The sequence below is a fragment of the Ostrea edulis genome, chromosome 6 (assembly GCF_947568905.1).
Source record: "Ostrea edulis chromosome 6, xbOstEdul1.1, whole genome shotgun sequence".
NCBI lineage: Eukaryota > Metazoa > Mollusca > Bivalvia > Ostreida > Ostreidae > Ostrea > Ostrea edulis.
This window is the reverse complement of record NC_079169.1, coordinates 89,553,883-89,567,574: the sequence shown is the minus strand read 5'-3', so window position 1 is coordinate 89,567,574 and position 13,692 is coordinate 89,553,883.

Here is a 13,692-nt window from a genome sequence, read left to right as displayed (position 1 = left end):
ACGGCGATTTACCGCACTTACCTTATCAGAATATACTCCACATTAAGGGTACAAAAACTTAATATCAAAACCATCCAATTGTACGGCGATTTACCGCAATTACCTTATCAGAATATACTCGACATTAAGGGTACAAAAACTTAATATCAAAACCATTTAATTGTACGGCGATTTACCGCAATTACCTTATCAGAATATACTCCAATTGTACGGCGATTTACCGCAATTACCTTATCAGAGTATACTCCAATTGTACGGCGATTTTCCGCACTTACCTTATCAGAATATACTCGACATTAAGGGTACAAAAACTTAATATCAAAACCATCCAATTGTACGGCGATTTACCGCAATTACCTTATCAGAATATACCCGACATTAAGGGTACAAAAACTTAATATCAAAACCATCTAATTGTACGGCGATTTACCGCAATTACCTTATCAGAATATACTCCAATTGTACGGCGATTTACCGCCTTATCAGAATATACTCCAATTGTACGGCGATTTACCGCCTTATCAGAATATACTCCAATTGTACGGCGATTTACCGCCTTATCAGAATATGCTCCAATTGTACGGCGATTTACCGCAATTACCTTATCAGAATATACTCCAATTGTACGGCGATTTACCGCCTTATCAGAATATACTCCAATTGTACGGCGATTTACCGCCTTATCAGAATATACTCCAATTGTACGGCGATTTACCGCCTTATCAGAATATACTCCAATTGTACGGCGATTTACCGCCTTATCAGAATATACTCCAATTGTACGGCGATTTACCGCCTAATCAGAATATACTCCAACTGTACGGCGATTTACCGCCTTATCAGAATATACTCCAACTGTACGGCGATTTACCGCCTAATCAGAATATACTCCAATTGTACGGCGATTTACCGCCTTATCAGAATGTACTCCAATTGTACGGCGATTTACCGCCTTATCAGAATATACTCCAATTGTACGGCGATTTACCGCACTTACCTTATCAGAATATACCCGACATTAAGGGTACAAAAACTTAATATCAAAACCATCTAATTGTACGGCGATTTACCGCAATTACCTTATCAGAATATACTCCAATTGTACGGCGATTTACCGCCTTATCAGAATATACTCCAATTGTACGGCGATTTACCGCCTTATCAGAATATACTCCAATTGTACGGCGATTTACCGCCTTATCAGAATATACTCCAATTGTACGGCGATTTACCGCCTTATCAGAATATACTCCAATTGTACGGCGATTTACCGCCTAATCAGAATATACTCCAACTGTACGGCGATTTACCGCCTTATCAGAATATACTCCAATTGTACGGCGATTTACCGCCTAATCAGAATATACTCCAATTGTACGGCGATTTACCGCCTTATCAGAATGTACTCCAATTGTACGGCGATTTACCGCCTTATCAGAATATACTCCAATTGTACGGCGATTTACCGCCTTATCAGAATGTACTCCAATTGTACGGCGATTTACCGCCTTATCAGAATGTACTCCAATTGTACGGCGATTTACCGCCTTATCAGAATATACTCCAATTGTACAGCGATTTACCGCACTTACCTTATCAGAATATACTCGATATTAAGGGTACCCTTTTGTATAGATCTACGGATATAATTTATATAGGTCCATTCATGATCTAAAATTCTAACTTGTATATCCCATACGGAGAAATATATTTTTCTAGTTTTTATCTGTGAAGCAAATATACTATTAGTGGATACAAAACTATAGCATCACAGAACACGTATTTATCAACTGAGATTTTACAATCATCAGCTAAAGACAGTACACATTATTCCCCGTATTGATACATTTCAATGAACATACATGTAGATATTAACGGCAGACTTAACTATTCAACATTATGACAAACGGAATTACTGTAGCTTCTCTGTCGTTAGCATCCCATCTTTATGCTGCAATATTTCATTAACACCTGCATATGGTGTTTGTTTCTCTAAAATTATTCGATATACAAGAGCATGTACTGCGTATGATGAATTTCTATATCAAGGTAGGCTACTGACGAATAAATTGATGCTACTGGGGTTTCACCACTCTCATTTAAAGTAAGTATTTACCAAATTCTTTGGTCGTTATAATGTTCTTAATTGCATGTACAAGCTGTCATTCGATCGAATGTTGTCCATACCAATTATCAGAACGTTCTTTACATACACTGTACTAATATTGATTATTGAATACTCCGTTTACTTGAGCAGAATAGGGAAGGCTCATGGTGAGTGTGACTGGTCATAAAAGGGTGATACACGTCTGGACGGCACCTGATCCCACTTCTGGTGTTTTCCATGACTCATGTGTGCTTTACTTTCAATTTCGGTTGGTTGATTGTATATTGTTTAACGTCCCGATCGAGCATTTTCACTCATATGGAGACGTCACCATTGCCAGTGAAGGGCTGCAAAATTTAAGCCTATGCTAGGTACTAACGGCCTTTGAGACGGGAGGGATCTTTATTGAGCCACACCTGCTGTGATACCGGGCTCGGTTTTTGCATTCTCATCTGAATGATCACTCTATTTAGCCGCCTCTTACGACAAGGGTATTGAGAACCTATTCTAACCCGGATTCCCACTGGATCTGTCAATTATGTATTATGAATAGGATTTACAAGATTGAACACGATTCGTTTTCTATAGCGTGCCAACTTTGCAATATCTAATCTATTTCATCGATTTGTATATTTTGTCATTTGTATTACACGTTTTCAATTCATATTGTAAAGTTTTCATTTGTGTTGTGTTCGGGGGATCTAGTACATTGATTTGTTACGGAGGTTTCCATTGATTAGGTTTTAACCTGTATTGTGTTGAAAATGAGGAAAACTTTTCTAGATGCTCAATCACGAGATAAAATAGTCCCTTATTTCTATGCAGGACTAGTTACATGTAAACTCGAGGTTGATAAACGAGTGAAAGTTCAGTAGAATTTACATATAGGTAAACAGTATAGCCTATCGTCTGATAAATCCTTTACAACAAGCCAAAATAAACATTAAAATTATACAATGCAAATAAAACATTATACAATGCAAAGAAAACATTATACAATGCAAATCAAAAATTATACTATGCAAATAGAAATAATTCAATACAAGTGGAAAAGATCAAATATTGCAACGTTTGTATGAATTTTTAAAGTAAAAACATCAAACAAAATTGGATGTCTTGAATACGTTTTTGATATTCTTTTGAATATGTTTTTCAAAGTTAAAGCTAAATATCATGTTATTTTCTCGTAGCGTGTGTAATATAAATGTTTACATCTATTTTGTCCGTTGGGTCTTTAGAAATAGATTGTGATCGTTATCATCAGTTTGTGAAAATAAGTCGCGCTGACCAGTATTGACTAAAATAGTATGATCAATCAACTATCAGAATGCAGGCGTGAGATGTCATCTCTATATTAACAAGAAATGGGGCTAAAATTTTCTGATATATTCTGTTTAATCGAATAAACAAATCTGAGACCGGGACCGAAGACCGAATTTTAGTCACGGGACCGAGACTGAAGAGGTAGAGTCTATAACATAAGACTGGGACCGGGTTTTAGTCAGTACCAGTCGTACTACTATTGTCATCAGTTTCCGAGGATAAGTCATACTATTATTCACATATCTGGACACTTCACTGTCCAAAGGATTTTTGTTTTATAACGTTCCAGGTTCTATATTTAGAGTTTACTATTTATAGTATAGTGCATGCGGGTACATAGTTTTATCTTTGAGGAATTTATTATTATCATTCTGAAATTCCTACTTTAATTTCAAAAGCATGACAATATGAACATTATTTGTATAATATTCGGGGAAAACATTGGAAGTATGGCAGCATGTCAAGGATTAAAAAAACCCAAAACAAACCCACAACTTACGTGCAACATTCTGGCAATATCCAAACGAATATGTATATGAACAATCCATCATTAATAGTGCAAGATGTTTGACAAGGAATGGAGTTTGTGTCTGCCACAAAGTTTTGAGGTTGCAACATAATGTTCCTAGAAGGTGTCAATTGTATCATCACACATGTACATATTTTCACAGTGAAAATGTGTCACAAATATTTATGATATTTACATAGAATGATTGCTGATCATTGATTTTCGGGAGCAATCTGAGAGATAACAGACCACAATCAGTCGTAATATAAGTTTACGAAAACAAATGTTCTGATACGTTATGAACAACCTCTCACTCAAATCTTTAAAACCTTGGTTCCGCTTAGGTATACTGAAATAGCAATATGCTTTTCAGGCAGCATAAAAATAATCAGAAATATCGTTTTCATTGAACTATTTAATTACAAAACAAGTCGTTATTTAAATGCAATATAAAAACACAGGATAAGCATATCACACATATTTGTAAGATGCAAAAGAAAAAAAAAAACAAACAAACAAAGAAAAATCATCAATGACATGAAATTATACAAATCAGTCAAAATGCCTGATAATAATTATGCTTTGTGAGTTGCTGCCAAGATGAGGTAGGTAAGGATATATTACGTTACTCTATTAATATGAGCAAAACTTTGAATTTTTGTATGAATTAAGTTCAAACAAAATTTCATTCAGTCTCATTAGTGCACTTTGATAGTGATTATTTATGTTTGTAACACGAGCCGGGCGTACGGCGTTTCCTGTACAGGTGTCAACCGTCCCAAGCGCGGAGAGACTGTTTTGAATATTAGACATGACGTCATCTATAGCTTGTGTGCCTTCCGTTCTAGAGTTTTGGGTTTTCGTTAAGCTTTTTACTGTTTGTATTTCACGGAGGACGTCACACAGTTGTTGCTCCGTAACATTCCATTGATAACGAATCTATAAAATGATACAAATCACATTAAATCCATAGACAACGTAACAGGTTTCAATCAAGAATTCATGACATTGTACGCCAAGTAGAGATGCATTAATATCATTCAGGTATGTCCAATAATTTTCTCTTACCGACTGATTGAAAACATATGCTGCCTCATGGTGATATAGTTTGGTATTGCTAATCTGTATGAATATAAAACGTTTTGTCAATAAAAAGCAATACCCAGTTTCAAAGAAATTTCAAATCAAAGTACTGGAGAATATTCACACGTACTAAAATATTACTTACGCCAGGTATCAAATTCGCAGCACGACTTAGAAAAGTCGAGAGTATTTCTGCAGTTTGGCAGTCGTTCATTGTGTAGTTCACGGCTACCACGAAGTCTGTGAGATTTTGAATAATTTGTTTGGTTTCTTGTACAATGTTGAAGTTTAGAGATTGCTGGATAGGAATCATTGGAGTAGGTGAAAATCTACACTGTGTGTTTCCTCCATCATGGACAGTAGAAATGGTTATTTGTAAAGATTGCAGTTGTAAGCGGGCTGTTTGAAAGTGATCAGCAATTCTAGAAGCTTCGTTCTCCAACCCATACAAATGTCCCCGATCTCGAACACTTACTTCTATTGTTTGCAGACCATTATCCGCAGAACAAGTGATCGCCAGTAAAGTGTTCAGTATCTCGTCATACTGCAAGATGAACAAAATCTCTTTACATTTTAATAAATCATGTTAATGTGTTAATCTTAACTTAAATATATGATGTGTAGATATTTATTCACTACCTACCTGAGTAAGTGTTGTATCTATCTCCTTGACATTATTCATCAGTTGTTCGGAGGCAGAGAATAGGCCTGTTTTCTTCTACAAGGAAATAAATATAAAAAACAAATGGATTAATTTGCAACTTGTTAAAATTTAATTATTCAGAATATTTTTTATTTGGCGCGTTAACTGCAAATATCGTTACTTTTTACTTATTTCAACATGTACATTTCAGTCCAAGTTCCATTGCAAATTTTTGTTAACAGTGAGGTTCTGGATATCCTGTAAATATTGTTATACATACACAAGCATATCTTTTAACTCACGTATTCTCGAAGTGCAACTCCAGAAAAGTCAATAGCCCGCTCACTTAAAGTAATAATGTTTTTCAGGTTTGTGAGCTTACTCAGGGAGAACCTTTGATGATGAACATGAAACAATCTTTGAGACGGTTGATGTCTGGAAATCAGTCCCCCGAGAAATTGACTTGGCACCCTTGACTTCAGAGTTTGTATGTTTGTTGACGGACTGTCTTGCGGATGGCTTGTGTCAGAAATGGGTAGGCATGTCGATATTTGTGGATAAAGAACGAATATGCAGAACAAGACACCTTGAAAAAATATGAAAACCATCAATGAAAGGTTCAATACCATTGTAAGGATAAAATCAAAGTTTGTTTCATAATGCACGTACATGTACATATTGTTGTAATTATGTACTTATGATACACGAAAAGGTGAAGAGCTATATAAAGCTATGTTACACTAACCTGAAATCATTTTTGTTGCTGGTTTAGAGATCTAGTGAATGGTGTGTGCGAAGTTATTTCTATGTTTCATGATGAGATGTATCGGACCTTTATATATAACTGTTAAATCGAAAGAGAAAAGATGGATTTTTAGCGTTCCCAAGTTACTCATGGGGATTTTGAGATGATTTAATTATACTATCATATATGTGTATTGTAGATCATTCAATGTTAATTATATGCCTGGGTATGTCTATGTTTATTGATGAACTTGAAGAGAATGAGAAAATCGGTGTCACATGCATCCATAAAACTTCTTTATCATATGTTCGGAAGTGGTCGTTGTTCGTCCTGAAGACAATTTAGCTTCCTGTTTGTAATCCACATATTTACCTATTGGTTACACTATCTATGTAATGTAAACTTGTACATAGCGTATATTTAATGCAATGTATACTCAAACAACGGGTACCCGGCACTCCACTTTGGAGCAAGTATAAGCCTACAAATTATTTGATGTAAATGTAAGCGTAAATTTTTATCGTCTTTCACATATTTAAATATGCATGAACTAGCACAGAAAAGATTTAATTCAATAGTAATTAATATCTAAGACAGTTATGGACGATTGGTCCTCTGAAATATGTCAATTGCAAGTACACATCCAGATGATAGATATTGAATATTCTAAAAAGTAAATGAATATTTGCATACTTATGTAAAAAAAATGTAATACGGGATAGAAGATTACTTTTACTTTAAAAATGTATTTGTCTTTGAAATCAATATAAAGGTTTTCAAAATAATGAATGAAAGTGACTATGTAGAAATATCTAAATTCACACATGAAATGTGAAGACACCGAACAGTGATCAATCTCATAACTCCTATAAGCAATACAAGATAGAGAGTTGGGCAAACACAGACTCCAGGATATACCAGAGAGGGGATCAGGTGCCTAGGAGGAATAAGCAGGAGTAAGGAGGAGTCAGTGTGAAACACGGCAGACAGCATTTGACCCAATGACAGGATCGGCAAACTAGATGCAGGGGTACATGTTCACACAACCCTTAATTTTGTGTCCCTTATAGAAGTTATAAGATTGTTCACTATTCATTATTTCACATTTTTATGATGTAAACCAGAAAATAGATCCTATACCAATTTGCAAAAAGTAGCTATATCGATAGTAAAAAATGTCTTTTCTTGGGCTAACAGTATCACATCAAAACACATGTTTGTCAGTAGCCTACCTTTATTTAAAAACTGATCATATGTAGAACAAGCTCTTGTGTATCGAATCAGCTGAAGACATAAACAACATGCGGGTGATAATGGAATATTACTACATAAATATGGGAAGTTCATGATGGAGAAGTGAAGTCATCCCGTTTGTCATAAAGTTGAGTTGTTAGTTTAACGTAAACATCTATGTTCAATGAAATATCTAAGCACGAAGCAGACGTGGAAGACTCTTTGGTGTCTTTTATTTCGAGTTCACTAGCATAAATTGAATCCACATATGAATGAAATTATTGCTAATAGATAAAATGTCGTTGATATATCTAAATATCGAGTTTTGTCTTGTCATGAAGAAGCTTTTGAGTGAATTCTACCGCGAAAGAATATAAAAACAGAACAGGAGCACGATTCATGTCCATGGGAATCCAAACAGAGTGCTGGAAGACTTGATCAGCAAAACCTACGACAATATCGTCATTGCAGAACTCCAGCATCTTTTTATTATCAACTTCATACAGATTTAAAAGTTTCAAATTGCATAAAGTAGGTGTTTCATCTCACCCTGGTCCTGCTAACTTTGAGGTAACACTGTGTAGCAGTATCTTATACTTATACCCTTTGCCTTTCATATTTTTTAAATAAAGTTTGTTTAACGATAATACAAATCAATTTCAAAAATTTATTTAATTGTTGAATGTTGCAAAAAAAAAAAAAAAAAAAAAAAAAAAAAAAAGAAAAAGAAAAAGAAAAAAAGTCAGCATTTCGCAAATTCTATGGTCGTTATAACAATCTAGTTTGACAATACAACCTATCATTGGGACAATGCTTTCTGATTTGTATTATACCGATTGTTAGACCGTTCTTGGTACACTGATTTTGACTACGGTTAACTCATATATGTTATCAGCAGATTTTAAAATGGAAAGGTATTCAATAAATGTGCTAAAATGAGCAAACCATTTGTATTGCTACCCAACGTTCAGGGTATGTACTTTACCTTCTTTGTGCATATTTACCTATTATAGATGTATTTGCTTTTTCATTTAAAAAATCTATTCATTAAGTGTGCTTATCGATATTTCTGTGTTAAACGCAGTTTTCCAAATTGTTTGATTACAAGTTAGTAACATCGTTGACCAAATTGGAAAGAACTTTCATGGGTAATTCCGGTCTCAGAGAGTAAAAATTCCCCAGTGGTAAGATTCCCTTGGCAAATCCTACTCTATAGCTGGATTACCGAACTTTTAATCTACATCTAGTTTACATGAGGCATTAAATACAATTTTCTTATTGCATTTTGAGGTAAAACAATGTAGTTGCTGAATAAATCTTAGAAATAACGCCTTGTTACAGTGCACGAAATTCAATTCCTTTATGACCTTATCATTAATTTTAGTAATGCTGTTATAGATATACAATTTTCTCTCAACTCTTATGTATTATTATATCTAAAGCGGAAAATAAAATTTGGAACTTTTCGTTGTATTTCAAAGAAATTGTGGAAGACGGATGATTTCCTACGTCAAAGAAACAAAGCTTCATAAACAATTTTATCATCACCTATCATGTATTCAACAGTCATTCTTAACATATATGGTAAGACAAATTATCAGAAATTTGAATCAATTTAAATTTCCAATGTCCTGTAGCATCATTATATTAGGAAATTACAGAACTGATAGTCTTTTGTGATTATCAAAAGTATTGAAACTGATAAATGTAACGGAGAGATTTCAAATACTTCATATTTCTCATAGATACTGCTATCAACACTTGTATTTGTTTGATGAGCAAACAAAAATTGATAATTCCGATACATCATCACTAGTTAATATAGATAGCGATGCACCGGGAACACCAGAGAGTGAGATACGGCTCATAAAATAAGAAATTTTACCTTTGTCTTCTAGAATTTCACTATAACTTATATAGATATAAATTCTAATGTTGATTTAAAGTAAAAAGCATTACATTTCCTCCACTTTTCGAAGACATTTGATGGCATTGTGCTGGATAAGGTTATCGGACATTCTTTAAAGTGTGATAAAAAAATAAATCAACAAAAGAGAGAAACGAGATAGGTCCAACTTAATCGACGATTTTAGAATTCAGTTCATAACATGCCGTATTATCTGCAAGTTAGTTTGAGCACCATTTTACAGAGGAGGAACTCGGATGATAGTACACGATCAAAAGCATACCATCCATACAGATGCAGGACTATATGTTGTGGTAAATGCATGTCCAGTTAATCTGGTGCCATGTCTGTTCCTATCTTGGCATCTGCCTATCTCATAAACTTCAAGGTCTGTGACCAACAATACGTGGGTGAAACTGGGGACCTACAACCACTGGTTTAACATTCAAAACAAAAGGTTAAAGACCCGTTGCTGAGCATTTCAGTCTCGCAGGACACAAATGGGAGGACACGACAGCAGTGGTTCTTGACCATAATACCCACTGGACGGATGTGGAGAGAAAAAGGAGAAATTCTGAATGCATAGACTGAAGTTTGACTGAATATAGATGTTAACGGCAAATTAACAGCTCAAGTTTATGACAAACGGGATGACTTAAGCCTCTCCATCGTCCATGCCCCAGATTTATGCAGCAATAGTTAATCTTCACCTGCATATGTAATTATTTCTAAGCTAATTCGAGATGCAAGAAATTCGAGATGCAAGAAATTGTTCTGCGTATGATCAGTTTTTAAATCGAAACAGACTACTTGCAAATAAGATGATATTACGAGGTTTTCAATAGTCTCGTTTAAATTCAGAATGTTTTGCTTGTTATAGCGATCTAATTTACCCCAAAAAAAACCCCCAAAAAACAAAACAACCTGACATGTTTCATACGTATTGAGGCCATTCTTTGCACATTGATTTTGTACGGATTACTCCGTTTACACGATCTAGATAAAACGCTCACGAAGATTGTGACTGGTTGCCAGGGAATGCGTAGTCCTTCTAAGCACCTGATCCATCTAGGTTCCTGATCCCACCTGATATATTCAGGGGTACGTGTTTGCCCTACTCTTAAATTTGTATTTTTTGTAAGAGTATGAGATCGAAATGCGCATCTGGTGCATCAAATTTGGTACCGTATAAGTTTTACATTGATCACTATTCGTTATCTTTACCTATTAATAGGGCTCATGGCGAGTATTACTGATCAACTAGGCATCCGATCCAACGTCTGGTGCTTCTAGGGATCATTTGTTGTCCCGCTCTCATTTTTTATATCTTTATGGTAGTTATGCCATTGATCACATTTTGATTTTGACAAATTATCTGTCATCTTTTAAAACAGTGACGAATGAAAGGTGAAGACAACGAACAGTGATCATTTTCATAACTCCTATAAGGAATCCAAATTAGAGAGTTGGGCAAACACGGACCTCTTGCTATACGCACGTGGGGCGTACGGAGGACAGTTTTGCAAAAAATATTCAAAAAATGAAAGATATTTAATTTGAAAACTCAGGAGAGTATGAATTGTAACCATTCACACCGGCATACTTTCATGAAGTGTGTAACTCTATATTCTGGAGTTATGGGATTGATCACCGTTCGTTTTCTTTGCTTTTTTATGTACGAATACAATGAAAGAGATTCAGAACAGGTAACACAATTTACCTATATTTAAGGATGATGTGCAATTCCTAGTGCTTCCATACTGATGAAAATAAGATGCTTATAATTATTGTATATATTCTATTTAATTTTTCAAGTATTCATACAATCAGATGAATGTAAAATTTATACAATAAATCAACGTTGAACTTTAATATCTTTCAAAATTAATATGGTCCGTAGTTTGACATACTTTTTTTTATCAGTAATGTTAACACACTATCATTAGTGACTGTAATTTATGTTAAGTTCATATCTATTTCCATAAGATGTAAATACTAAAATCAAAAGCATTAGTCACTGTATTCTATGATAAGTGCATATAGACCTCGATAAGGTGTAAATAGCATCATTGTCGACAGTAAAATGCATCACAATGTATCTGTAATTATAATTTATATGCAAATCATTTTCAGAAAATAGAGCAGAGATATACCTGTAAGTATTTACATTCATTCATTCATTCAGATATGTATCACAACATGAATTCATCAATCCGATAAAGCTACTGATGGTTGTTATCAATGAACGATCGTAGTCCATTAATATATATCTATTGTACATGTAGTTTATGTAAATACGAAAGCGTTCATTCAGTTTAACATTATTTTAGTGACACATTTCTTTTTGTAAACGTTTTGGTATGGTTGGTTTATTACCTTAATTTTAGTATCCTTCAAACAAGGTTCCTTTTATAACATTGTAAAAATGTATTCTTTATAGCAATTAGAAAATCGATCATTGGTTGTTGTCTTCACTTTTTCATAATTAACTATGCCATGCAAAATCAGTCATTCACTATTTTGATAATGTTGTGTTAAAATTGCTTCAACAAAATAATTATAAATATTCTTATTTGCAAATATTTTGTTTCGGTTTAAAATTTATAACTTGTAGAAAACTTTCCAGTGAAAGGTGAAGATAACAAACAACGAACAATCTCATCACTCTTATCAGCATTACAACATGGGGAGTTGGGCAAACATGGACCCCTGGACATACCGGTTGTCTAATCAGGTGTCTAGGAGGAATAAACATCCCCTGTCGACCGGTCACAAACGAGTTTCAAAGCACAAACACCACGTACAGGTGATGATTAATATTCCTCCATAGATATATTGGAATATCACGACGTAAAAGTTCTTCCGTTTGTCATCAAGCTAAATTGCAAGTTTGCTGTCAGTTGTATATTTATTAAAAACATCCATATGTAAAACAGGTGTGGCACGCTCTGTAATGTCATTTGATTTGAATTCACTGGGGTATCCCGAATCGACATTTGACTGAAAGTGAATATCATTGATAGAGGGTCCCAATGACTAACGGTATGCCAACAGTATGCCAATGTTTTCCCCTAAAATAATACATTTGACTTGTCTTCTCTACCGATTGATTGAAAACATCATCTTTCCTATGGTGGTACATTTTGGCATTGCTACTCTGTATAAATATATAAAACGTTTTGTCAATAAAAAGCAATGGCCAGTTTTAGAGAAATTCCAAATTAAAGTACAGAAGAATATTCACACGTACTAAAATATTACTTACACCAGGTATAAAATTCGCAGCACGACTTAGAAAGGTCGAGAATATTTCCGCAGTTTGACAATCGTTCATAGTGAAGTTCAGGTCTGTGAGATTTTGAACAATTTGTTTCGTTTCTTTTACAATATTGAAGCTTAAATATTGCTCAATAGGAATCATTAGAGTAGATGAAAATCTACATTGTGAGTTTTCTCCACCATGGACAGCAGAAATAGTTGTAAGCGGGCTGTTTGAAAGTGGTCAGATAAGAGCTATGCATGAGGGAGATAATCCTTAATTTGGAAATGCATCTGGTGCATCAAAATTGGTACCGTATAAGTTTTACATTATGACCCCTGGGTCGAGGCCTCTGCTGGTGGACTGTTAGTCTCCGAGGGTCTCTACAGCCCAGTAGCTAAGTACTTCGTTACTAGCTTGAAAATACGGATGTATATTTAATTGCTGTTACAAAATTTAGAAATTCATTTCAAAATTAAGGATTATCTCCCTCATGCATAGCTCTTATCCTTGGGCGAATTTGGCTCCACTTTTTTTGGCACGCTGTGTTTGGCTATATTTAGCTCTAAAACTTCATAGTTATTTCGGATTTCAAACATTTCGGTTGAGCATCACTGAAGAGACATTATTTGTCGAAATGCGCATCTGGAGCATCAAAATTTTTAACGTATAAGTTTTACATATATATATAAATCCATAAAATTACCACCCCACGAACCCGTAAAAATTCAGCAATTCACGAAAATTGGCCCCCACGAATTTAAATGATTCTACAGTACTTGTATAAAATTCAATTCAAAAAACATTTCTCTTGAAAATAAGTGGACGTTTTCAATAATTGGCAAATATTTTAAATATTAAAGTTGTAGATGTGGGTTAAAAATA